We start from the raw sequence: 27,929 nt of genomic DNA on the forward strand, positions 1-27,929 counted from the left end.
TAGGAACTGGGCAAATGATTGATTCAAGCTTCTGTTGTACAATATATTTTTAACTTTTTTTTTAATTACTAAAGACCAACTTTATTGCTGACATATCTTTATGTTACACTATATCAAATGTTTGAAATTTTAAAGGCATTGGAAAGGTCATTCCTTTTAACTGCAATGCCCCACTCCCATCGGTTGTATTTATTTATTTTTAGACAGAGGGGAAGGGGGGGGAGAAGGAAAGGGAGAGAAACATCAATGTGTGGTTGCCTCTCACATGCCCCCTACTGGGGACCTGGCCTGCAACCCAGGCATGTGCCCTGACTGGGAATTGAAACAGCAACCCTTTGGTTCACAGACTGGCACTCAATCCACTGAGCCACACCAGCCAGGCTGGTTGTGTTAGTCTTTTAAGCAAACTTCAGACTTCACCCTCGAGTCCTCAGCAATATCCCCCTCTGACCCTCATCACTGTGCTCATCGTCCTGCTGACAAAGCCCTGAAGAGAATGTCGTCTTAGTCACAAGCAAATTGAGGGACCCACAAGGGAAATCCAGCGGGGTCTGAAGTGGAGTTCCAGCTCTCCCTGTGATAACTCTGTCCTCTGTGGGTAGGGAAATAGTTGTGGGGTGATCTGTGTCCTTCAGTGTAACCCCAACTTGCTTTCATAAGCACTGTAGTTATAGGAAGTTCTGGTTTATGTTTATATGTTGGCTCAAAGCACAGGACCAAGACTTTACCAGTTAATTTTTATAGACGGCTTTGCTTTCCTCTGCTGTGTTTTGCACAATGCTGGCTGCCTGCTTCCCTGGTTCGTGGGACTCGCTGTGACAGGCTGTGCACCAGCAGCCTCCAACTGGGCATCCTCTGCCCCGTGTCTGTCACTGCTGCTCCTGTGACTACTGTTCTTTTTCGCAACTAATATTTTATTTGCATGCTGTGCTGGAAGAGTCACTTCCCTGGTGTGCTCCACACTGAAGTGGGTTTCTCCATTGCCGAGTGGTTGGGCAATTCCTGTTTAATAACCTGATACAGCCCCATCCCCATTTCCCTTTTGAAACGGATGCTACATAGGTGACTGATGAATTATTCTAACTAAGCATATGCTTAACAAATACTTGTCAAAATTTCTAGCACAGGCCTGCCCCCTCAATGCATTCGCTTACAGCTGGCATGTATGCCCAAACAGAAGAGCTGTGTATTGTAATTCTCAGCTCCTCTTCTCCAGCTCGTCTTGTAATGGTGGCCATATGGCTACCTCGGCAGTTATACCCTTAAATCTCATTGGCTAGGGCTGAATTACGTGCACATTCTTAGACCAGTCACTGGCTTTGTAGAAGTGGCATGACATTATTGACTTAGAGATAAATGCTGAAGATTTCATTGGTGAAATAATGCCAGGAATTTGCTTAAAAATAAACACTGTATGCCTTTGTTTCTCTTGCACTTTTGGCTTGGTACTGGCCCCTTCTCTCTTACTACACCATTCCCCTGAAGAGGAGGTTCCCCAGATGGTCCTATATAGCCATTATGAACTTGCTTGTGTACCACCTCTTCCATGCAGCCGTCCCTGATTGCTCCATTGGAACTGATACTTCCTCTTGTGAATGCACACAACACCCTGTGTTCTTCATTCCTGACAGTACCGTTCTGATCATGTTATCATGATTTGGATATACATTGATCTCTGTCAGTCAGGGTTCCTTTGGTTGCAAGTGACAAAGACTCCACTCAATTGACATCAGTGAAAACCTTACACGTTGACTCACAAAACAGAAAAAAAACCCTCCAAAAGAGTAACCTAGTATAGGGCATCCCTGGATTTAGTGAGTGGCTCACATTATGTCCTCAGGGTAATTCTCTGTCTCTGGTTCCCCCTTTCCATCTCTTGGCTCTACTTTCCTGTGTGTTGGCTTCGCGCTCAGTCGAACTCTCTGGAAGGTGGCTTCCAGTAACATCATCCTTCAAATAAAAGAGGAGGAGCATTCTTCTCTTTCCCTGTTCGTTCAGCATAGCGTCTATGATAGAGTCTCATTGGCCTGGATCCGATCGTGTACCCATCCCTGAACTTATCACTTTGTCTGGGGACAGTGGGATGCACTGATTGGACAGGCTTAAATCAGGTGACCCAGCCCAGAGCTGAAGAATTTGGCCTACCTCTCTCAAACCTCATTGCATTAGCAGAGGGGGGGTTGAGTGTGCCCTGCTTGGCATTGCTTACTAACTGTTAGTATCTGAGTCGTCATCTGGCAGAAGGGTAGAGAGACACAACAAGGGCTGGTGAAATGGAGTCTCATCACTCTTACTTCTTTCCTGCTAATCTTGCCCTCTCTGGAGTGGTGTACCTTTTTTGTTTTGGTAACTGCTTAACCTCATCGCTACTAAAACATTTAAAAAATGGTGTAACACATTCATTTCTGATATAGCATTCACGGCTGTTACATACGTGAGTGACTCTCATCAGAAACTGGACTACTGCCCTTGCTTCTTGGCAAAGCCAGCCCAGACTCCAAAGGGCAGTGTAATGTGGATTAAAGAACAATAGGGGACATTGTAGGGTGAAACTGGAGGGACAAAAAAGTAACAGTTGGGTGTTTTGGGAAAGCCTGCTTGAAAAGGAAGGGGGAAGAGCAAACAGCTTCTAGGTAGAACTTCGGTTAGGGCCATATGGTTGGTGGTTTTCTAGCCCCACGATGGGCCCAGAGAATGTGGGGTGTGGGACGCTCTGGTTCATCGACTTTCGGACAGATAGCAAAAAGACCGGATCAGTGTGGGTGCCAAATCGGTGGGTCCATTTGAGTAACGACTAGGGGACTTTCTCAGCCATTCCTTCAGCATTGCACGGGGGCTGCGCCCAGCTGAAGTCCTGGGTGGCATGGGTGTTCCTGCATGAGGTCCCCTGCACCGGCAGACACAGTGTGATGAGAGACCTAAAAGCTGAGATCCATCTCAGAGGGAATCAGAAACTAATCACGAAGGAGCAGAGTATAAAAGGCGTGGGCTTTTGAACCAGACGGACCTATGTTCAAATCTCAGTGCAGCCACTTGGTAGCTGGTTGGTAGCTGGTAGCTGGTGTAGGCTAATCCTTTTGAGCCTCAGTGTGCTTATCGGTGAAAGAATAAATACCTACCTCCTCGGGTGCTCATGAAGGGTCCTTGAGATAATGTATATAAGGGGCTTGAATGTAGTAGGTGCTTGATGAATGTTGGCTTTAATCCTTTCTTTGATAAACACAAATAGCATCTTGTGTGACCCGTGTCGTTTGTCCATTCAATTGTCAACACCCACCAGTGATTTAGGGGTTCTCTATCTAGTGGGATGTAGAGGTGCCCTAGGACCTGGGGCACATTACAGTCACCATTTTGTACATATCACAGTAAAGATTGGATCGGGGAAGAATCATCAGTGGTTACTTACTCTGGGGGTGGGTGGGATTCTGGTGAAGAGCTGGATATGTGCATGGCCCTAAAGCCTGTTGAAAGGGAGGAAAGAAAATAGTTGGGATGTCAGGGGAAAACCCGACATCACCTTTGATCAGACAATCAAAATTACAATGACTTCTGAAGGACCGATGGATGTTGTGTGCCTCCACACCTGAGACCCTGAGAAGAAAGGGGAAGGCTGTGAGAACCGTTCCAGGTTAAAGTTGGCTAAGAGGCGTGACTGTGAAATGCCCTGCCTGACCTTAGATGGGTTGGTCCTGTTCTGGAGGAGACACACCATAAAGGACACTGTCATATCAACTCACACAGCCGGATGCAGATGCTGGAATAGATGGAAGTACTGTCGGTGTAAAGTTAGGAAGGTGACAACTGTGGTGTGGTCATCCCTATGCGTAGGAAACACACCCTTAACTATTTAGGGGTAAAAGGTCAGAATGTGTGTAACTGACTCCAAAATAGTTTAGAAAAATAAATTTACGTAGAGAGAGAGAGAATGAACATAGCAAATGGGCTAAAATGCTAATAGTAGATGAATCTGGGTAATATGTTTATGGGTGTTTTTGCTACTTTTTATAAAGTTGAAATTATTACATCTTGCTCTTCCCACTTCCCTTGCTTGCCCCCAGAGACCTGGGTCACCAAGGATGTTGGGTGGTGGTGATGAACAGGTGGGCCCTGAAAACCATTCAAGGTGATTCTGATGTCTTCTCAACCACGCCTGATGAAAGGGGGAAGCTGGCCTCTGGTAGGAATTGTATTTGACATTTAATTCTTTAATGACAACTCCAAGGTGGTAAAACCAAGAATCATAATTTTGCAGAGACTTGAGTGAAACAGTGTGACTGAACATGGAAGGATTCGGGAAGGAAAGTGGGAACTGAGGCCTTATGGGGCAAGGAGAGACTTTAGGTAGAAATTTTCACCTATGCACCTAGGTGTGCAAGACATGCTATCTTTCTAAACATCAATTTAGACATTATTCCAAGCTCCCATTCCATTTGGCTGGCAGGAAGTTCAAAGAGTTATTCCTGGGCCTCCCTTTTCCAAGGTCCTGGAAGCAGAGCATCCCTAGTGCTCCTTGGCAACCATGGAGCTGCCTAGTCCCAGCGTGGTTCCCTATAGGTCTGGCTGGTGGCTATGCTAATCCCCCACCATGTTCAGCACACAGGGACTCTTTGGTCAGTCTGGGAACCTGTGTGCCAGGGGTGCTGCCATGCTGGGGCCTTCCTGCAGTCACCTCTGTGCCACCACTCTGGTGTACTGCTACATAGCAGGGCCTCTGCTACTCATGGGACCCATCCCCGGTCTGGATCTCTTACCATCTAAGTCATTGTCTTCCTCTCTTCCTAAAGAACCTCCAAAGTCACTTAGGGCCGTTGGTACCATCTCCCAGCCCACCTGCTCACCGACCAGCATAATTTTTCAGTGACTTTAGGATGTTACAAAAAGATAAGAGGGGACCACAGACTTAGCCACCTGGTTAGTTGCTTAGATTGGAGGTGAGGTGGAGGTGGGAACCACAGAAAATGCAATGAACATCAAAAGTTACAAATTGATGTCAAGAAGTATTCTGATGCATAACTTTTTATCGCTACCATGAACATGGGCCCATGAGGGGAGGTTTTGGGCAGCTGTTTCCTTACCAACCGTTAGATGTCCCATCTGGAACTCCCAGAGCACCCACAGTGGGGGCCATTATCTGGGGTCGGCACACAAGCTGTATAAATCCTTCAGTTTTCAGAATGGATGCTCAGGATAATTTTAATCCATCAGTGGTTTTTTTGTTTGTTTGTTTTGTTTTTCAATTAAGGACAATACTTTAAAACTGGCAGCATGTTAAAAGAAAAATACAAGATAGTGATATTGAGCTGATGCCCAAGGAATAAATGATTTCAAAATAGTGAGTGACCTACACCCACCAAAATGTCTCTCTAGATTTTCTGATTTCTACTGTTGAACTGTCACATTAATAGGCACTAAGGGTAGCTTCAGTGTCAAAGTCAAAGTTGACTTAATTCCTGGCTTCTGATCCAAGAGGCCAACAGTGAACTCGCAAAGCAGTGATGGGAACTTTCTGGCTTCTTGCAGTCCCCCGGGGGCAAGGAATATGAGATCTTTCCATAGAGAAACCCAGAGAGGGCTGCCCTTCCCAGACTGACCGCTCCGCTCAGGAAACCAAGAATAGGGGTGGATGAAGCTTGAGGGAAGAGCGGCTCACATTTCCCTGGGACCTCCTCCGTGCCAGATGTTTTACATGTGCATCGTCCCATAATACTTAGGGTGGTCTTGAAACACAGAGATAATCACACATCCTCATTTTGCAAGTGGAAAAACTGAGGCCCAGAAAGGGTGCGTAACTGTTCCAAAGTCATGTATCTGAGTAGGGATGGAGCCAGGCTTCCCGACCTCTCTGCAGCTGACCGGTTTGTTCCTTTATGCTTGGCTGGACTGCGTTCAGTCACTGCTCTTCCCCTCACTGCCTCCCTTCTCGACCTTGACCCTGGTTTTTTCAGACTTCCTGCTCTGGGTCAGACGGGAAGCCAAAGTGCCAACCAGCTAGGTCTCCTCTAAAGGGATGACCCTCGTCAGCAGCCCAGATACAGGAAGATCCACGCTGTAGCTCTCTGGAGACTGGTTAGGCCCAGTCCTCAGGCTCTGATGACACTTCTTTGTTGAGGTGGGACAAAGAGTTTCTGGGCGCCCGTCCATGGCGGGGTGAAGGAGAGGACAGGAGGCAGGTTTGCGCTGTGTCCAGTGAGACTGATGGGCGGGTGTGGTGGAAGTTGTTGAGAAGAGAGCGTGCAGAATAAATTGACTCATCCTCTCCTTGCAGGCCCAAGGAGCTTGTTCGGGTGACAGGCGGCTTCTGCTGAGAGTGCTCTCTCTCTCCAGATTGATTGGGCCTGCTTCAGCTTCCCCAGCGATCACATGGCGGGGAATCTGGTGACGTTCGCTCCAGTCGTTTGGTTTGCTTTTTAAAATTGCAGCTCAGTGTAGTGAGAAAACCATGAAATTTAAAATCGGATCCAGATTTAAGTCCCAGCAACATGTCATCATGTCTACGAGGACACTCAGGGGCTTGGGAACTTGCCCGAGGTCCCCCAGCTGCTGAGAGGCAGAGCCCAGACTGAATTGAACCCTGTTGTCCCGAGTCCAAGGCAGTGTCCCGTCTGGAGCAGAGACTTCTCCCAGGCCCTGAGCCCTCGAGGCCCTTGTCCTGACGTTTGGGGCGCTTGTCCCACCGAGCCTGACTGTGCTAGTGCACAGGTGGAGTTTAATGAAGTGCTGATGGAGGGAGAGAGAAGGGAGAAGAAAGGCAGGAGAGGGAAGGCTCAGAGTTGGGGGTCTCGGTACCACCCCTTGGTACCAGCCTCAGCCCTCTCCTCCTCCCCATTTAGAATATGGAAAAGCAATTTACCAAAACTGCTCTTTGGTAGGAGAAAAATTCGGCCAGCATCTCTGGATCTGGGGAGCTGGGAAACACACCCCGTCTGAAATGTTGTAAAAGTATCTTTCCCATTTGATCAGCCTTTCCCCACCACGTACCTTGTGCAGTGCTGTGAGGTCTACATCAAGGACTGAGAAGCAGGAACCTGCTGAGGACTCCCCCACCTCCTCCCCTCCTCCAGGCCGGTCCCACCGCAGGCAGGCCCTTTTCCAGTCCTCATAGCTGCGCTCCGAGAGTAGCCGACCTGGGCCTCTGGAGAGCCAGCGCTGACTACGGAGCCTTTTGTAGGGTTCTCTGAGGGTGCAAGGACGCTGTTTTTGGCTTGAGTGAGACATCACAGAAGGCTGCGAGCTTGTCCAAAATAACATTTCAGGAAGTTGGCTGCCTTGCCCACTGGGTTTCCTGGAGCTCCCAAGTATGAGCCAGGCCCTAAATTGAGACACTTAGGTTCACTGGCCTGGCTATTTTTTTCCTGTCACCAGCCAGGCTCTACTTTTTTTTCCCCCAACCAGCCAGGCTATTTTTTTTTTTTAACACAGTGATTCCTCGGGGACTCCGAAGTTTTGAATTCCCTTGGCTGGCACGGGTGTGCTGGGCACACCTACGGCTTGTTAGCCGAGAATTCGCAGGGGGCGTGCCCTTGTCCTTGACCCTCTGCACACCAGGTCACGCCACATCAGGGGCCCAGCTCTGCCGGGTGAGCAGGGAAGCACACACAGAACGTGGGGCTGAGCGTCCGTGTCAGGCGTTTGTGTTCTGAAGGGAAGCTTCACAGGGAAGGGTGGCAGGAGCACCGGCTCATGTCCCCTCGCTGTCCGGACCGCCTCCGCTGTGCTGGACCTCGTGCTGGGGCACGGCTGAGTTCCTAGAAGTAGGTTTCGCTATTTCCACTGTGTAGCTGAGGACACACTCATTCCAGATTCCAAGAGCCTAGGGGACTCGCCGGAGGCCCTGCAGCTGGTGGGAGGCAGACCCCAAATGCAAATCCAGAGGCATTTGTCCTGTCCCTTTGGGGGGCTCGTCTGGCTCCTTGGAGGTCACCCCACTGGCCCGAGCTGGCAGGTGGGAAGGAGAGCGAGAAAGCTCTGTCCCGGTCTCCTCGGTACAGCGCATCCCCCCTGAGAGCTGCTGTCTGTCTAAGGCCAGGTGCTCTGGTCTCTGAGGGTTAAAGCCTTGTGTGAATCTCGCCTCGAGTGGTGTGGCGAAGCACACTGGAAACTAGTTTGGGCAATTCTTGTGAAATTCTTGTTTTTCGATTTCTTTCCCTCGTCTCCTTACCCATGTAGTCACTCTGGGTCAGACATTGAACACCATTGACCTCCTGGACGGCTCCCCTCCTGCGAGTCTCGGTCCCCCAGGCCACCCCCACCTTCACCACAGTGCCCTGTCCCAAACGCAGGTGTGATTGTACCACTTCTCTGCTTCAGCAGTGAGAGTGTCCTTGCCGCCTGCCTGAGGGATTTCCTCCCGGCTCGCCAGGCCCTTCATGGCTCTGAACTAGCCTCTGTGTCTCCTGTCCACGCGTCCATGTGTCCATGCATCCACGTGTCCGTGTGCACGACAGTACACGCCACTTCCTGCCATCTGTTGTCCCGCCCCTGTGCTCCTGGTTCTGCCTGCAGTGCCTGTCCCCCTCCCCCCGTGGTCCTTCGAGGCCCACTGCGAGTGCACCAACCTGGGCGATGCTTTTCAGGTTCCCTGCTTCCCTGCAGGCGGGACAAATATCCTCCCCTGTTTGGTTTCCATAGCATTTCATGGTTCCAATGTTAATGCTCCACAAAATACATTTGAGTCATTTGCTCATGTCTGGCTGCATGATTTTTTCCAGGACAGTGGAGGGGGCCTGTCCAGCTCAGTCCCCAGTGCCCAGCGCCATGGGGGGGCGGGTGGCTCCATCTGATGAATATTTCATGACTAAATGACGGGGAAGCCAGAGGCCAGCAGGGCAGTCCTCTGGAGGTGCATTCTCTTTCTTCCTTTTCTGGAGCAAGTAAACCTCAAGGAACCCGGAGAACTGATAACATTCTGGTGAAGGCAGATGTGTGTGTGTGCGTGTGCCTGCGGTACTTTCTCAGATTTGGGCTTCAGGGCCCCAGGATTCTACTTGTACTACAGTGTTGGGAGCTCCCAGCTCTCATGATGCAAAACTCTGGATTCTCTTATCCGATGCCCCTCCCGTGCCAGTCACTGAAAGCCAGGCTTTCTCCTGCACTGCCCGTGGTGGCTCTAGGAGACAGGCATCCGCACATGGTCATTCCAAACAGGCGGAAACTGCAACCCAGGGAAGTTAGGCGACTGTGAGGAAGGGGTGGCCCAGGGCTGGCTCAAAACATGGCCCACAGGCTGATTGCATTGGCATAGCCTGAAACCTTGGGCCGAATGCCAGTTCTCAGGCTGCACCAGCCTCAGGGACTCAAACTGGGAGCGAGGCCCAGGAATCTGTGTTACAGCCTGCTTTCCAGGTAGTTCTGACACACTCTCAAGTTGAAGAAGTTTGAGTGATCTAGCCCCATTCACACTGAGGTCTGTGCCTCCCGAAGCACATGCTTACTCTCCTGCCCCCCTTCCCCCACCCCCCTCCGTCTGCCCTCCCAGTGACAGGAGGGAAGGAGGTGGGGGAGGACAGCTTTGGCGCAGAAATAAATCTGGGCAGTTGATCTTGGTGTCTTCCCTCTGAGTGGCCTTGAGTCCCAGGAACTCATTAACCTCTTTAACAGCTTTGCAAGGTGACGTCAGCCACCCTGGTTGGCACCCTGAGCTCTCCATGTGGGTGACTGGAAAAACAGAGCTGCTCTTCTGGGAAAAGGTTGGCGGCGGGGGAAGGTCCAGTGCTTCAGTGGCTGCTTTCAATAGACTCCTAAAACGATTGGAGAGATGTGTATTTTTTCCCCACTTTTTTCCAAGCTAGACTTAAGGATGTGCATTTGTCCTTCTGGGACAGCCAGTATCTTCTGGGAGAATTTCGTTAGCAGGGAAGGCCTTGTTGGAAGCACAGAGCTGATTGCAGGGTCTCAGACCCCGCTCTCGGGCAGCCCTTCTTGGAAGTAGACAACTCCTAGCCGGGGTCTCTCAGATCTTCTCTGCCTTCCACTGTCTCATCTGCACACATATGCACACACACACACACACACGCCCACCCACTGCGGGTGGGCTTCCCTAAGTTGGAGCTGTCTCTCATGAATAGTAGAGAACAAGTCAGGATCTTTCTTTCCTCATTCAGCTGCCAAGAAAATTTATTTACTGCTTTTGGAATATGGTGATACCAGCGAAGGAAGGCTTGGGTTTTCTGGTTTCATTTTGAAGCTGCAGCAGGGAGAGGGCTTCCCCCTGCTCTCTCAGGGGGACCAGTTGAGACAAATTGTTCTTTCTCCCTTGGACCAGCACCCAGAGCTTTGTACCTTCTCATGAGTGTGCAGAGGCCCTGGCCCTGCCGGTATGAGTGAGGTCACGGTAGCAAGTCAGGTGTCGCTGGCGTTGGTCCTCACCTGCATCCCTCAGGACTGCCGGCCCCTCAGAGTCTCACTGTTGTTTCTGGAGGTGTCCACCAGGGACTGCCATGTGGAAATCACTACTTCGTCGTTCTCTCTGTGCACCCACGCTCAAACATGCTCTTGGAGTCCGGTCCCGCGCGGGTCCTCACACATGCTCCGTATTGTCTCATTTCATTGTTTCACTGGTGCCCAGGCCCCTGGGATCCCCTGGCTCCATCCTTCCTTCCCCTTTTCCCTTATTCCCACCCATTTTCTCAGCAGTGAGCTACTGGTGGCATCCAGATACGTCATGCTAATCTGAGTCCCCCTCCCTAGGATGGTGGTCTTAGGCTTGTCCACTGGGGACATTTCTTTGCTTTAAAAGATCAGCCACCACCTCCTCCAGGAGCTCTTCCCTGACCTCAGAGGGGACACTCCCTCTCCCGGGTGCTCCTGCGTGTGTCTCTTTGTGTTACATTCATCGGGCAGCTTTGCCCTTTATTTTTGCACCTCATCTCCCTGTGTCTGTGACCTTGGCATCTGGCTCAGTGACCGCCACATCACTTGTTCCTAGAAATGTTTGTTTGAATCACACAGAAGCCATCTTTGCGTCAGCCCTGCAAGTGAGACAGAGCAGAGGCTATGGGCTCCCTTTTGTAGAGGAGGAGACCGAGGCGCAGAGAGGCTGTGTGAGAGGCTCTGGGGCTTCCCGCAGAGGTGCGTTGGAGGCAGGTGGCAGGTGCCTACTGTCTCCAAAGGCAGAGGCCTCTGCCCTTGCTCCTGAGCTGAGCCACTGCCTGGCCTTCTTCCCTGAACCCCACCCTTCCCCAGCTGCATAAGTTCAAGCATCTCTTTAAAGTTTCTGGAAATTCGTCAGTGTAAGAGAGATGAGAAAAAGTGACAAGAATAGCCCATTCATTATAAGCACATTCTCTTTCCAGCTCTGGGATTTCATTCACTGCAAGACATTTGCGTGAAGCACGGCATCTCTGCTCCCCGGGAGGCTGGGCAGTGCTGAGGGGTCACGGTGGGGCTTTGGGAAGGCCAGCTGGGTGTGGGTGGCGTAGAGCGGCTGTTTACAGAAGCCACAACAGCGGCCTTGTGATGAGGTCACCAATAAGGTGACCCTAAGGGCTGGGTTTAAATAAAGCTTCGGAGAGTCTGGATTTAGTAGGTTTTTGGAAATGTGAATTCTACTTCTGGGATGACCTTAAATCTCACTTAATCATGGATGTAATGACTACTTCATTGGTTGCTGCAAACAGTAGGTATCATTCTCTTGAGGGCGTATCATTTCTCACCAATGTGCCTGCAATAGCCCAGGCGACTCTTCAACCCCAAACCCATTCCCGCACAATGGCCAGCATGGCCTTCGGAAGACACAATTCTGAGTTTACCTTGCCCGAGCTTAAAGCCCTGTGAGGGCTTCCTGTCCACTACGCTGCCCACAGTGTGGTCCATGGAGACGTACCGTTTTTTTTTTTACCAGTAAGCAATTAGAAAAGACATAGATCGAGAGCAGCTACTTAGAAACTTTTGTAGGAACTGGCAGGATAACCCGATGTCTGTTAAATCTAATAGTAAAAAAATTGGGGCTTGTATTTCGCATGTGTTTTAATTTTCCAGCAATCCATTTTTATTGTATTTTACGAACGTATCAGTGCACGGCACAGCGGGAATCAGTAGTTTGCACAGCACTGGCCTGCAGGGCCTGAGGCTGTGGCCCTGCCCGCCTCCCTGGCTCGTCTCTTGGCCCCCTCAGTCCTCCTCTGTGCCACGGCCACGCTGGCGTCTTCCCATTCATCCTCCTCCCGCGTGGGGCTTTGCAAACGCTGTTCCCTCTGCTGGGAATGCTTCCTCCCTGCTTGTCCTTGCCATGGACCGAATTCCTGCTTACCCTTCAGCTCTCAGCTCACACATCCATTTCCCAAAGAAGCCTTCTTTTTCCTTTCCCCCTCCACACTAGCTAGTGATACACTCTTTGTAGTACTTTACAAAACCATCATCAAAAACCTAATCGAATAATTGGTGGTTGAAAGCCCATCTCTCCCTAGAATAGGTGTTCTGTGAGCATCTGCGTGCTTGGTGCCCTGTGGTCCTGGGGTCTTGCACGGGGCCAGGTACAGAGGAGCTGCTGGGCAAACAGGAAATGAATGACTGAATGAAGAATCAATTGAAAAATGGGCTTGGTATCTTGTTTATATGATTATTTGAGTTGTGTTTTTAAAACAAGGGAGCAGTTTCCTGGGAGTAAGTAGGTAAGTCGAAGAAAAGGGCATGCAGGTGATTTCTATGGCGTACAATTAGATCATCACCCTGAATAATTGGATTTGCCTGAAATATTCTGGTCTCTCGGGAGGTACAAAATGGCGTCCTTCCTGGAGACGTCAGCCATTGTTGGGGTTGTCTTTCTGACCCCGCGGGGCCGAGCTCTGATAGATACAGTACCCCAGACGGGATCTCAGCTGAAGGGCCTGCACTGAAGGGCAGAGTGGGACAAGGGGAACAAATGACAGGTTTGGAGAGATGACCATGACCACCCTTCATGAAGAGTTTGGGCTTCATTTTACCAGCAAGGAGGAGCCACGGAAGTTTCAGGGGCGTGGGGTAGAGAATAGAGACAAGGCAAGAAGTTATGAATATTTTAATTAGGTTTTTAATAGGAGATACTATAAAAGGCACAAGGACAAAATCAAGGGGGAGGGTAGAGGTGGGGGAGGGAGGTAGGACTGGCTGGGGTGGGGTGGAGGGAAGGGGAGAAAATGCAGACAATTGTAACTGAATAAAAATAAATAAATAAAATAAATAAATAAAGTAACTGTGGAAAAAAATTAGGTTTTTATTATTCACGGATGAGTGGTTGAGTATGTGTATTCCCCTCCTGGGAGCCAGGCACCTGCTCTGTGTGGGGGATGGAGGGAGCAGTCCACACCTGTGGGAGAATCTGCAGGCAGGAGAGCCCTCGGAGACTGCCACAGTGACCCAGAGGGAGCAGGACGGCTAGCACAGGGACCTGGGGTTGTCCTGGCCCTGGGGGGCTGGAAAGAGGCAGACAGACTAGAGGTAGAGTTGCCGGGAGCTGGCGATGGATGCCCAGGCGCCTGGTCTGGAAACCTGGGTGGGTGGTGGGGGCGGCTTTGGGCTGCCCATGTGTCTTTAGATTGGGCCGACCAGCTCCCAGAGTGCAGGCAGCTGGGGGGCTGGGGGAGGGCCCGAGGGGCCTTATCCTGGGCTGCCTGACTGAGGCCTAGGACCAGGGACATGCCAGCTACATGTGGCTGAATGCACAGGTCTGTCCAGCTGTGAGGGGCTGGGTACTGCAGAGGCCAGGGCTCAGAAAAAGGCTGATGGGGAACCTGCTGCCAGTCCACAGAAGTTTGCACGAGCTGTGAGTGTGTGTGTATAATCCGTCATTTTCTTTGTCTGCATCATGCTTCACTAAAGCTCTTGACTTAATCCGGCCTGGCTCGTACAAATGTCACCATCTGGCACGCGACCCTGTGCCCTTTCAATCGAAAGGAGTGGAATGACTCCATTTAGAAGTGTGAGTCCATGGCTACGTGCCTTTGTGGGGTGCCGCAGCCAAACCCAAATTTGTAATCAGCCTTTGCGTTATTTTTTTAAAGTAAAAACCTTATTTGGATTTACTCGGAAGCAGATTTCATGCAGGAAAAGGCTCCACAGTTTCAGGAGCTTCAATGTGCCCTGAATCGTTAAAACAAGCCCCAGGGGCTGGAGGTGCTGATGGGGCACTTGGCACCTGTCTCTTCAGGGATGAGCAGTAAGAGGATGTGGCCATGGTGTTATTAGTCATCGTCAGCGAGCGTTTTATTAATAGCCCTCGCAGCACGGGGCTGACCGCACGGCCATGCTGTTTATTAGAAAGTGCACAAGCAGGGAGTCGGAGCCTGCAGCCGGGCCTCTTGGAGGAGGGGTCTGTGGACCCTCACAGCAGAACCAGCTGGAGAGGGAGCCAGGCTTTGCAGTTAGCTGGTCTGAGATGGACCTAAGAAATGGTCCACTTTGCACACCTCATTTGAGAAGGGCTCCTGCAAGCCCGTGTTTTTGAGTCAGACACAGCTGTGGCTCGGGCTCTGCAGCTCACTGGGTGCGTGTGGCCCAGGGTACCCCCCTCCCTCTTGGCCTCAGACGTATCATCTATAAAATGGGGAGAGCAGCAGCATCTGCCCCATCGATGGGTGGCGGAGAGGATTCAATGAAGTTCTCACCCAGAGCCTGGCAGCAGTCAGTGCCCTGGAAATCGGAGCCACTGTGTCATTACCCTGCTTCTGCCAGGCCAGCCGATCTGGGCAGCTCAGGGGGCTTGACACAGAGCTACAGAGTTAACACGCTGTGCCTGCAGCCGGGCGGCGGCATGTGTGCACTTGGCTTGTAAAGACCTAACTGCACACCCTCGTTTTCCTCTTTTATGTAATTAAAAGTCCTCCAAATTTATATTCTGCATGTGTGTTCTTTATTAAACATCTACCTTACGGCATGCATTTATCTTGGGCTCTGACAGGATTGTACACATAAGACCAGAGAGACCATGCTTTAGAGTTGGCTGAAGGGATTTTCAAAGGCAGTTTGTGGGCACGTGTGATTTTTGCCTTCGGAGCTAACTTTGGAGCCTGACTCCCACTGAAGGTGCGCCTCCACTATGCTTAAGACACGATGAGTGACTTATTTGTGTACCTAGATTTTTTTTAATTGAAATAATCTCCTGGGCTGTTGGGTGGATGCAGTGAGATGGCAGCTGTGGAAGGCACTTGGTGCTTAGAGAGAAAGACTTGTAGAGTAGCCCCAAGCAGGACTTACCAGTTACCAGTGCAGCGGGACAGCCCTCAACGGCCGGCCAGCTCCCAGAAGTGGGTCTGGGCATCTTATTTGGCTGGGGCCTCTCTCCTTTCCCCCAACATCACCTGTAACCACTGAGGGACACTCTTGCTTATGGTGCGGCTGCCATTTCCCACAGCCCAAGTGAGGCCCGGACTTTATTGCTGAACGGACCCTCCAACATGCAGTTCAATGCCTGTGTGGGCGAGCATTCACCCTCCTTGGGAAGGGAGACCGCCACCCACAGAGGTTCTCCCAGACACATTTTGTAGTGTTCAGAAGTGCCACCTTCAGTGAAAGGACCCAGACTCTTTGCCTGGGACCTGTAGAACCTGAGGCTCCAGAAGGAATTTTCTGTGCCGTATTTGAATCTGTCCATGGCATCCCTGATAGGAGGTTGTCCAGACCCAGCTGGGACAATTCTGGTGATGAAGGGAAACTTGTTATCTCTGAGTGGCCCACGGCCTTCTGGGCACCTTTGACTTTGGACATCTTCTTTGTAACGTTATGCGAAATGCTGGACTCCCGGGAGCTTCCATCCATTGGCACCTTACAACCCATGCCCAGTCCCTCTTCTGGGTGACAGCTCGTCATATATCCGAAGATACTGGGTACTCCTCTTCCTTGCCGTGAGCAGTTCTGCTGAGCCTCCCCGTCAACGTGTCTCATACCTGTTCTGCCCATGGCACACAAACAAAAGGAAGCTTGTCACAAAATCTTGTCTCTCTGCATGTTTTGTCTTCCCAGTGTTGGTGTCATTTTGCCCATCGGTGTGGTTAGCAGTGAATTGTGGGGCAGCATCTGGGCGAGAGAGCGTTTGCTGCAGCGGAGGGTCCTGGCACGTCTGTGTGACGAGAGGCAGTGCTGTTGTTTGCCATGGTTACAGTTTTTTGCCAAGGTCCAATGGGGAGCTCACCGCCTCTGGAGGTCTCCTGTCACTCTGCCGGGTTCTCCGGCTCTGTTCCTGTGTAATTCACCAGCTTGCATTTCCTCCAGGTTCTGGGAGATCCCTTCTGGGGCTGAATCAAGCTGTTGTTTCAATTCTGCATGCTTTTCTCACTCCCTGTATGCTTCTCTCTTGCCTCACCTGCTCATTATAAGCCCACTTAAGGCCAGGACTCTAGCCTGTGTGTGTGAGTATTTCTAGTCCGGTGATTTTCATGTTCTTGGTGTTCAGTGACTATGATACTGATTTGGAGAGGATTTGGTCTTCTCTTCAATTCTAAATTCTCTCCCTCAGGCACTCAACCACTGTAGGGGTTCTGTATGGAGTCCTTTATTGTCTATGCCAAACTGCAGACCCTGATTGTCCCATTGCCCCTGGATCTCCCTGTTTATACGCCCCACAGGGACCCCAAATGCAACATGTATTGTATAAACGAATTACCTCGTGCAGCCTCACCTGGGCCACCCGAGCCTGTTGTGAATAGCGACATGTCTCACTTTAACAGCCAGCACTAGCCTGTGCCCACATGGTGGATTCAGTTGTTTGTTGAGCTGAGTCAATTCAGCCTTGGAAATGGCCATGAAATGTATCCCCTCCTCTCTGTCCCACTGTCAGGCCTCCCTGGGGGCCCTTGCGACTACCAACGTTTCCTGGTACTCACTGTGTCCCCTGTCCTTCTTCCTCTAGGCCAAGTCTCCCATCATTGCCCCAGTGGACCTACTAGGTGACAGCTCCACCTGTCACCTACAGGGTCAACACTGACTTAATAAATGTTCCTGAGAGCGCAGCACATGTGAGCTCTGTTGTAGGCATTGGAGACAGCGATGCACCAGGCCAGAGCCCTGTTCTCACGGCGTGGACACTGTGGTTGGGGAGACAGGCAGTACTTAAAGAATCCTGAGCGAGACCAGCACGGCCCCGGACTCTCAAGTCCTGGTCTTCGTCTCTTGTGCCATCTGGCACAGCATCCCTGCTAGTTGTTCCCAAACACTCCACATTCACAAACTCTTCTTGGTCTTGGTACAGGCTGACCCCTTTCTTTACCTGTTAAATCCTCCTCCTCCTCCTTTGTAGCTTCAACTGGCCCCTCTTCCTGGGAGCCTTGACTTTCCCATGGAGGTTGCTCACTCCTTCTAGACGGCCGTAGCACTGGCTTCTGCACTTCTGTTATTGAACCTGCGAGGTTTTGATTATCTGCTTACATGACTGTCTCCCCGCTGAGTGCTTCTTAGGGCACTCTCTTGCTCAACTAGATATTCACTGAGAAAACGAAACCCTTTTTGTCTGGATTTGGCAGAAAATCTGTAAACCCACCGAGTGCTCCCAAAGGCGGACACGGTGTTCTATTGCTCTCCTCAGCCTCAGTGTGTAGTATTGTGGTTGACACAGAGTTGACACCCAATACATTTATAAAATTATAGCCATCATCTGCTGGCTGGCATCTTACGTGCTGTGCATTGTGACAAGAAGTTATTAACCCGAGGTGTCTCATTTTGTTCTCATAACAGCCTTACGAGTTAGGCACTGTTATCAAACCCATTTATACCTGAGGAACCCGAGGCTTTGAGAAGCGAACGTGCCCAAAGTCACACAGCTAGTAATCAGGAGAGCCAGGGTTTGAACGCGCATCTCCTGTTCTTCACCAACTTGCTTCCCCGGTGCTTGCAATAGCTGTTTCTTGAATGTGTCAGTGAAAGGACTTCCTAGGAGTTGTAGAGTTCCATGTTTCTACACCTCTGTGCAGGCTCACTTCTGTTGAGTGCTTCTCAGGAGAGCTCTGTGTTCTAAGAAGATTCCAAATACATGAACATTGTATAGCCTGGCCAATACCTGTTTGGGGTTGTGTTCGCTGTGGGAGCATCTGAGCATGTGGGTTTTCCTCGCAGTATCTAGTTGGCCTTGGGACCAGGCAGATACCCCTCCCTGCGTCCTGGGACCTGCCTCCAAGGGGCAAAGCCCTTCTTTCATCATGAGTATAAAGTCAACTTGGAAGAGAACACGGAGCACAAGGTGCTTAGTAGGTTGTCCCAGGCTGGAAGAAGGCCCTCTCCAGAGAGCAGAAGGCAAGGTGGGAGGGATGCTGGGGAAAGGGGGAAGTGGAATGGGCTGGGCTGGAACAGGGATGGAAAATGACACAAGATAGCAATGTCCATGGAAATGAATTCTGCTTTCTTCATAAATGCACTTCAGACCCGCTTTGGGCAATCAAGGAGCTTATTACATGGCATAATTATCTAAATGCGAGGTATTTCAGGACTGGGAGGGATCTTAGAAGTTTTGTTGTTTCAAGTAAAGATAAGGAGAGAGAGGAACTTGTCTGTCTGTCTGCTTGGGCCAGACGGCATGGCAGTGTTACCATGGCTCCCACTGACTTATTTGTTTGCAGTGAGGAATTTTATGTCCAAGGGGACTTGGACACACGCTGCGCCCAGTGCATTTTCTCACTCAGGAAGTGCACTTGGCCAAGGAGAGTGCATGGCCTTTGGGGTCCCTTGGACCTTGTCTGGATCCCACACTGTCACAGGCTGTCAGAGCCTCAGCGCTGTTCTAACAGGATGCCATGCTCAAGGGGGTCAGCTCTTCAGTGGGACAGTTTATGGGAAAAGCCACCGGTGCTTGGTGAAGTGAGAGTTGGCATTGAAACATGGGTGCTTTTAATTGCTCCCATTGTCAAGTTGGGCCCAGCTGAGGCAGCTCACTTCCGGAGAGGAGCACCCCTGCCACCTGGACGGAGCAAGTCCTGGACAGCTTCCGGAACGGAGTGAATGTTCTGGCGTGCCACTGACACATTCCAGTTCTCAGGATTCCTATTTCGTTAGTCACCACGGACTCGGTGCTGTCGATTTCTGCTTGTGGTTTCTTCAAGTCATGTCTTTTCCAAAAGCCCTTCGTGAACTCTTAATGGTTTTGGAAATCATGGGTTTGGAGGCTTTCAGGTGTAAGCATGGATCAGAATCTCATGGGGAAACCTTTTAATAACGCAGACTTCTGGGGTACACTCCCTGCCCCCGGAAGTTCTGATCCAGGAGGTCTGGGTGGGCCTGGGAATGTGCACTTTAGCGAGTGTCTTGCGTGATTCTGCCATGGGGGGTAGGACGATGGCATGCTGAGGTATACTTGTCCACTCCCACTAACCACATTTTACCCAGAGTCTTATACTTCATTTTGTGTTTCTCAATCCATGGATTTATGGAAACTAACGTTCATTTTGGGGAGCCCGGGATAAAGTACCTGTCCCCCAGGGGGGTCTAAAATAATCTCCGGGTATGGGTTAATGGTCCTAAAACCTTAACATCGAGATGGTCTTTACAATGTCTCCTGTATGCAGGTTCAGCAAAACTGTCTGCCTTCCCGTCCCCCAAGTCCTGCAGCATCTTGTCCGTTCCTCTCTTACGATGCCAACATCTAAAAATCTTTACGATTTCCATGTTCATTTGCGGGGTGAAAGAATGCAAAGGCTTCTTACTTTTGCAAAGCCCAAGGCTTTAGCTTAGGTCAGTTTAGCGGGTGACGGGACGACAAGACTACCTGAGCCCCATGTTTGAGTACCCTCAGGGGAACACCACTTCTGGGGGATGTTTCATGGGTGCATGGAAGGGTTTTTCTAGTCCTTGTATTAGAAACACTGTATTCATCAGGTTTCTTTAGAGCCTGTAGGATGCCAGTGTGCTCACACATCTCCGGGATGCGAGGTCGTTTGGAGGGCTCCCCAGCTGTCCTGCAAGGCGCCCTTCCTGTGAGGACTGCTTTGCAGTGCTGGTCTCCCACAGAGTGCTCCCTGGAAAACAGCGCCCTGGGCTGAGGGAGCTGGTGGTTAGGTGCGGAGAGTAGACACCCACAAGGGAAAAAGAACTAATGTGGATTCCATTTCCCACATTCAGCGTCAGGGCTGACAGACAGCTGCCGTCAGCATGCTGCTTCGTGCAGGATCGACAGGGCCGGGGGGATTGGTTCTGGAATACTCTGTATGCTCAGGAGGCCAGCTTTCTTCACATGCAATTTTGGCTGCACTGCCTTGGGGTGCACTAAAAGCTTTAAGAACCAGCCCGGGCTCTTACTTGTTTCTCATTATCTAGTATTACTACCTGTCCTAGGCCCAGTGATGAGGTTCTGGACTGCCTCTGGGCTCTGTCCTTGGGTCTCCTGTGTCCACTCTTACCTGTTTGATTCCTTTCTCTTTCCTCATCTCTGCCTGAAGTTAAAACCCAGCATGCATTCATTCATTCCACAAATCTGATGGGTAGGGAGCTGCTGCCTTCGTATCCTGCATTTCGGCTTCTGCCAGCTCCATGTCCATCATCTGTCAGAGTGCAGAAGAAGCTGGCTGAAAGCAGGAGTGTGATGTTGTCTAGTCTTTGCAGAGGGCACAGATCTCATAGTAGCTTTTGTAAAATCTGTCTCCTTGGAAACCCCAACACATAAATCCTCGTCACGAACGAGCTTCATTTTACAGCCAGGTCAGAGACTCGTGTGTCTCAGTGCTTTTCCCATCGGGATACCGATACTTCCTTGTCCTCTTCCTCATTGTTGGTGTGCCCCAGATCGCAGTGTTTCCTTCTGGAAACGAAGGTGATAGAGAAAACTAGCACTGATTTAGTGCTAGCAGCTCAATAGACTTTGCTCTTCACACCTACTCTCAAATGCAGGTATGGGCACCTGCTCTCTGCCCCCACATTTAAAGGTAGAGGAACTAAGACTTGGATGCTTGACTTCCCCCAGGCACGAGACAGGATTTGAACCCAGGTCTGCAGACTCTTACTTCCAGCTGATCTTTGAAGGACTCTCCAGGCCCCACCCTTACCACCTGCCTGGACAAACACAATATTGTTTGTTGTTGTTTTTTTTTTAACAGATCAAATCCACTTTTATTTACTTCCTTTTCAGTACATGTGCATCCTTGAGGGGTCCAGCATTACACAGATTCTGGGTCCAATGGCCTTAGCAGGAAGGTTGCTTCAGAATTTGGCACAAACCATCCACTGTTTCCATGTGCATGAGTTACCTTTCCCCTGATGCCTCTGGTTTTGTTCCATTTGCCACCAGGAGTCACTGTGTTGCTCTTCGCTTTGTGCAGATAAGCACATTTCTCGCCTGGATAGAGTTCAGTTTCATCTCAAGCATAAACACCTTCCATTTTAAGGAGAGCTGTGCACTCCTTCTGGTTCCAGAGACCCTGCGTGTAGCCGGCAAAGATGGCCTCGGACCACCGCCTTCCAGATGTATTTGTCCTTACAGAAGTCTGTTACCCACAGCCTCCTCAGGTGCCAAGATGGTGGCAGGAGCCCAACTGCAATGTTCTTGAAGACCTGACTTCCCTTCAGGTCTGTGTGCTGGAGGGGGGACTTTGGTTTGCTATTTCTGGTGTGCAGTTGGGACCATTTCAAGTCCACCCAGAGCCTGTTCCCATGACAGGTCAAGGAAAGTGTGAATCATTGGAAACCACAGAAAATTTCCACATCCCATTTTAAACTGGTGCCGTCAGCTTCCTCCCCCTCAGAAACATCACTCCAGGCTGCTGATCTCTAAGGGCTCGGAGAACTAATCTGAGCGTGCCCTTTTCTCCCTGCCCTGTGGACAGTGCATGCGTACCAGCCCGGGAAGGCAGGTGTGGCCTGTGTGTGGGGTCTCCTTGAACAGTGCTCATTTGTAAAAAGCTCTGTCTCAGAACTATTTGTCTAAAAAAGACACCCTGCGAAAGCTCATTGTGCCAGAGGGTGGTGCTTGTGTGATTAATGCAAGAACCACTCTCCCTCCTCCTAACTGCCACCCCCACCCTGATGTGCCTAAGAGACTGTCTCTCTCGAGTTGTCCACCAGGAGCAAGTAATTCGTGGCAAGCAGTCCAGGAAGCCAAGACCTTGGTTGGGTTATCCATCAACTTTGCTGCAACACCTACTTCTGTATGACTCTTTGTCTATGCAACTTTCAATCTGACTCAGTGCCTCTATTCCCTTAAACCTTCCACAAGACCCCATGGCCCTTCTTATTTCCCTGAGAAAATAGAATAAATCAGAAGAGAATGTCCACCTTTCCTGCATCCAAATTCACAGACTCTGCATTCGTGCCCAGCACTTCCTGTTTCTCTCTACACACTGTCTCCTAGCACAGTGGGTAGACCAAGTCTAAGACCTTGTGCAGTGGACCCAATATCCCCTGAACTTTTCTTACAATTATTCTATCTCCGCGGCTGCATCGTTCTTATCAGCATATGAACATGCTCTAATAACCCCTATCTTTAAAAAAAAAGAAGAAAGAAATCCTGTATGGACATACAGTTCTTCTTCAGCAATTGTCCCATTTCTTAGAACTCCTTCGTAGAAAAATTTCTCAGCACAGTTTTTGTGCAAGCTGACAGTTTCCCTCTCCAGCCTGTGCTAGTCCCACCACAAGCCCACAGGCAATGCTTTTGGCAAGATCACCTGTGGTGTCCACATTGGCCAAAATCAGCAGCCATCATATTGGACCCCCAGTAGTGTTCAACACAGTTGCCCATTCCTTCCTTCTTAAAATCTTCTTTCCCTTGGCTTTGAGGTACCAGCCTTGGCTCTTCTTCAGTGGAGGCTTCTTCTGAGTTTGCTGTGCTGCCTCAAGGTTGAGTCTTTGGGTTTCTTCTCCATCTCCATTGACCTTGTAAGTGAGCCAAGTCAGTCTATGACTTTAAATACCAGCTATATGCTGACCACCGGAGTCTGAAATTGTTCCTTCAATTCTGCACACACGTATCTAGTTGCCTGTTTGATATTACCGCTTGGGTTCTAATAGGCATCTTAGAAAGAACATAGTCCAAACCAATCAAGTCTTCCTCCCTAACCTACTTAGTTAATGGCATCTCCGTTCTTGCAGTTCTTTGGGTCAAGTTTCCATATAGAAAATATTTCAGGACTCTTTATGCTGTTCCATTAGTCTGTGTGTCTATTTCTGGGCCAGGAAAAACATTTTCTTAATGGTTTTCTAATTAAATGCTAATATTTGATAGAATGAGAATTATCATTCCTCCTGCCTCTGTGCTTCAAGATTGCTTTGGCTATTTTTGGACCATTGTTCTATCCTAAAAATTTTAGAACAAGCTTATCAGGTTCCATGAAAAACCTTGTTGGAATTTTGATTTATTTCTTCAACAACAGTTATGTATCACTTACTGGGTGCCAGGCACTGTTCTAAATGCTTTGCAAATACTTATTCCACTAAAACACATATTTTTATTAGGAGACAATGACATCTTCTTGCTGTTGAGTCTTCCCATTCTTGAGCATGGCGAAGATTTGGACTTCTTTGATATCTTTTAATAAAATTTCATAATTTTCTCTATAATGGTCTTGAATTTCAGATAGAGTTGTTCTGTGGTAACTTGTACATTTTTATTTCTGTTGTAGAAGATACATTATTTGACAACTGACAGCTCCTGCTTGCACATTGCTGGTGTAAAGGAATTCAGCGTAGATTGTTACCGTTAACCTTCAATCTGACAACTGTACTTAACTGTGTTATTCATTCTAATCATTTGTCTGTGTGTTGTCTTGGATTTTCTGAGTGCAAATGATAGCCCCTCCTGCGTAGGCCTCCTGGTTGAACAGAAGTGGTAAGAGTGGGTATCCTTATACTACTGCTGACTTTATAGGGAGACTTCTCATTTTTCACCACGAAAAAGAATGCTTGCTGTACGTGTCCACTAGATTTTCTTGATCAGATTAAGGAAATTTCTTCTAGTTTGCTGAGCAATTTTGGGGGTGTTTGTTGTAAATTTTATTTTTTAAATTAACATAGAATTTTTTCTGGTGTACCATTCTATAGATTTTAACACATGCTTAGCTTTGTGTAAGCACCACCATAGTGAAGGTACAGAATAGTCCCATCACTTCAGAAAACCCCATTGTGTTCTCGTTTTATAGTCAAACCCTCCCCACCCCAAACCTCTGGAACTACTGATCTCTTCTCCATCATTATAATTTTATTCTTTTCAAGAATGCTACATGAATGGAGTCAGGCAGTATATAACCTGTTGAGACTGCCTTTTTTTCACTCAGCCTAATGCCTCTGAGACTCATCCAAATTACACATTATCTGTAGCTTGCTCCCCGTGTGGCTGAACAGTATTCTGTTGTATGGATGTACCACAGTCTGTTTATCCATTCACTCACTGTGTGGATGTACCACAGTCTGTTTATCCATTCACTCACTGAAGGGCAGTTTTGTTGATGATGAAGAGAGCTGCCATAAACATGTGTACGCAGGGTTTTGTGTGACATAATTTCCATTTCTGTAGGGTAAATACTTACGGTAGGTGTATGTGTAACTTTATAAGGCACTGCAAAGTTTCCCCCCAGATTCCCTGTACGACTTGCACTCTCGCCAGCACCGCTGGAGAGTTTCAGTGGTTCTGCATCCTCTTGCACTTGGTATTACTGAAGTTTTTTATTTTAGCATCCTACTCATCCTAAGAGGTGTGTAGTGCTATCTCATATGGGATTTAATATGCATTTCCCTAATGGGGAATGATGTTGACCATCTTTTATGTGCTTTTATAGCCTCTGGTATCACTATATCATTTTTGCTGAGGTGTCTGAGTCTTTCGCTCAGTTTTTAATTGTTTTTAATTTAGTTTTCTATTGAGTTTTAAAAATTGTGGTAAAATTTATATAACATAAAATTTACCAGTTTAACCATTTTTAAGTTTATAACTCAATGGCATTAAACACATTCACAGTGTTGTACAACCATTACCATGATCCATTTCCAGAAATTTTTCATGATCTCAAACAGAATCTGTGCCCTTGAAACAGTAGCTGCCCATTCCTTGCTCCCCCTAGCTGCTGGTAACCTTTACTCTACTTCCCATCTAGGTGAAATTTGCCTAGTCTAGGTACTCATGTAAGTGGCATTATATGACATTTGTCCTTTTGTGTCTGGCTTTTTTACTTACCATAATTTTCAAGGTACATAGTTTTCAAGGTGATTAGCAGACATTTGTCCATAAAATGCCCACTGATACATTGGGTCCATGCTGAAGGGTCCTTGAAGTGTGAAAGATGACTAATAGAACCGTGGATAAGCAAGCCATCACCCGGGTTCTTGGTGGTCACACCCAAGTATGGCCGCCAGCCTTACGCCGATGCCGACAACATCAGATCTGTGTTACTGATACTGTTCACAGGTAACACGATTATCAGCCAGGTTGATACACACTCGAGAGCAGCAGCTCATCAACTTCAGAGTAACCCTGCCGAACGTTACGATGAGGAAGAATAGGAATCAACGTGAAACCCGAGTTTCTTCATGAATTATAAGAAAAATAACATCCTCACATTTTGGACAAGGTTCAGTGTTTGTATTCTGAAACAAATTGTGGGCCGAACGTCTCCGTTTTGGACAGGACCAACTGTCCTGGAGGCTCAAGGTGCATGTGTGTTGTAGCACGTGTTCAGTTTCATTGGTTTTCATGACGGACTGATACTCCACCATGTGGATGTAGCACCTTGAGTTTATTCATCTCTTGATGGGCACTTAGGTTGTTTCCACCTTTTGGCCACTGTGACTAGTGCTACTCTGAACATTGGTGTCCAAGTATCTGTTTGCGTCCCTGCCTTCCATTCTTTTGGGGATTCCCCTAGGAGCGGAATTGCTTTATTTAAATTTCTCTGTTGCTCACTTCCCATGACTGTACCTGAATTCCAGGTCAAGGGACAGGCAGAGAGAGAGAGAGGAAAATAATACCACGGGGGTTTACTCCTTGCTCTTGGGACCACAGCTCCTTTGATCAGAGAGGAAGGCAGCCCTCCCTCAGGGGAGTGTGAGTTTCTAGGGGCTGAGGTGCAAGAGAATACACAGTGGAAAAAAAATGTGGATTTTCCCTACTCAGAGAATTAGGAGGCCCATTTCCCACTCTTGTGCGCAAACTGGAAGGAGTCCCTGGACAGTCTGTCATTCACACTGGCGCCTGCTTGGACTGTCTTTTGAGGCAAGGCCAGGGGATTGTAGAGGAAGAAACAGAAAACTCACCATTGGTTTGGTGGTACTTTGAATTCTTGTCTTTTTTCTTCATCTGTCGGGTACCGATTAGTTTCACGTCCTCAAGTAGGTGCTGCACGTGTCCTACCCAGGTTTTGTAGCTACGTTCACTGGGAGAGGTGGAGGGGACTGCGTTTACTCCATTCTACTTGGAAGTGTTCCTCATGTTTGTGTTTTGCTTTTGTTTGTTTTCTTTTAATCAAGAGTAAGTCTTGATTTTTTTCAAAGACTCTATCTTCAGATAATATTTTTGTTTTCTTCTTTAATCTCTTAATATGCTAGATTATATTATGAAATCAACAGATTCTCTAATATTGTTCCACTTCTGTGATAAGCATAATAAACATATATTCTTGCTTTCAGCTTGCTGGCTCTGGTATTTGCTATTATTTCACCTACATAGTATGTTCACCTCCATGTTGGTAACATCATCATAAAAATGTTACAGTTTTTTGTGCTCCCTTTCAATGTGTTCTCTCTTTTAAATAGTTATCCCCGCAGGCTGGTTTTAAAATTTACTCTTGTGAAGCGATCACCTGGTCTCCCTACCCGATAAAAATCGGGCTCTGGGTGTAATGGAATAGCACCTAACTAGCACGTTGCTGTACAGAGGAATGTTAGGAGGTGCTAGAGGCCTCTTCCAGGAGGTACGTGAGCTTCTTCCAGTGTCAGCTTGCAGGGAACTCAGTGGCCTGTTCTCTCTGGGGCCATGCAGAGTGTGGCCCCTGGGAGTCCAGAGTTCTGCCTCCTCTCTGTGCCCGGCCCTAACGAAATGTGTACAGGGGCCGGGCCAGTGGCTCAAGCAGAAGTAGGTCGACCAGGTTCACGTAAGGTGGGGCGATTGTTTCCAGGGACATTTACGCTGTCATCTTGTAAATGCTGTGGAGCCAGGAAGGACCAGCTGAGTGATCTGGGGCAGGTGACGTTGCCTCTCCTAACTTCAGTGTCCAGGAGGAGTCTGTGTGGGTCTAGGAGTCTTTGAGGTCATCATGCCTTTTGGCCTAACTTGGACATGTTTGGGCTCCATTGTCTGGAAGGGAGGTTGGGGGGGCCTTGGGGGTCTGGAAGGAGCTGTTAACGAGGGAGCAGGGAGACGTTTTAATTGGCTCCCTGGACGGAACAGCACACTAAGCGCTCGGATTTCCTCCCTGCGTTCTTTTCCCCTAGGCTCCTGTCCCCCTGGCTGGAGCCCAGACAGACCTGAGTTGCCCCTTGGAGCCCTGTTGCCATGGTTGTCAGGGGCTCCCAGAGAGGCCTGTGCAGAGTCTAAGTCCTCCCTTCAAGGTGGTTGACAACTTGCGAGCCACCAGGGAGAGCCTAGAGACTTCCACTTAGCAACAGTTTCCTGCCCCGGACCTCACAGGCCTACAGAGGAATGCACTTCTCACCTTTCCTGGAGAGGCTTCTGAGTTGTAGCCCCTTCAGCTCCCTCCTCCCTCCTACTGCCTTTGTCTTTGAGCTACTCTCCCTGGAGACCCTCACTCACTGCCTCCCCCTGCAGGTGAAAACGTGACTCTGATGCAAAAGCAGGTTGAGACTAGCCTGGATGATCCAGCTCTGATCAGCTAAGTTGTGTGACAGAGACTTTGTATCAGGGCCAGACCTGCCTGCAGTTACTCGGGGTGTAGCTGTGTGACCTGGGCAGCTTGCTGCCCTTCTCTGGGCCTTGCATTCTCCCAACCCAAACGGAAGGTAGCTTGTCAATGGCCAACGTGGTTTCCAGCTGGGGTGGTCTAGAGGTCTGGGGCCCTGTCTCTGCCCATTGAACTCTGGGGAACTTGGCATGGAACTGC

At 49.1% G+C, this 27,929-nt stretch overlaps 1 protein-coding gene across 7 annotated transcripts in view; it reads left to right on the forward strand.

Moving 5' to 3' along the window:
* Nucleotides 1–27,929, forward strand: part of PDE1C (phosphodiesterase 1C) — a 420,549-nt gene that overhangs the window by 76,408 nt on the left and 316,212 nt on the right. The window contains exon 1 of one of the 7 annotated variants that reach the window (XM_053926173.2): nt 4,159–4,177. The exons of the other annotated variants lie outside the window; for them this stretch is intronic. The gene's annotated coding sequence lies outside the window, so the exon portion shown is untranslated. Of the gene's footprint in view, nt 1–4,158; nt 4,178–27,929 lie in introns of those variants that run through there. 7 annotated transcript variants of the gene reach the window in all.

Source organism: Desmodus rotundus, chromosome 6 (genome assembly GCF_022682495.2).
Source record: "Desmodus rotundus isolate HL8 chromosome 6, HLdesRot8A.1, whole genome shotgun sequence".
NCBI lineage: Eukaryota > Metazoa > Chordata > Mammalia > Chiroptera > Phyllostomidae > Desmodus > Desmodus rotundus.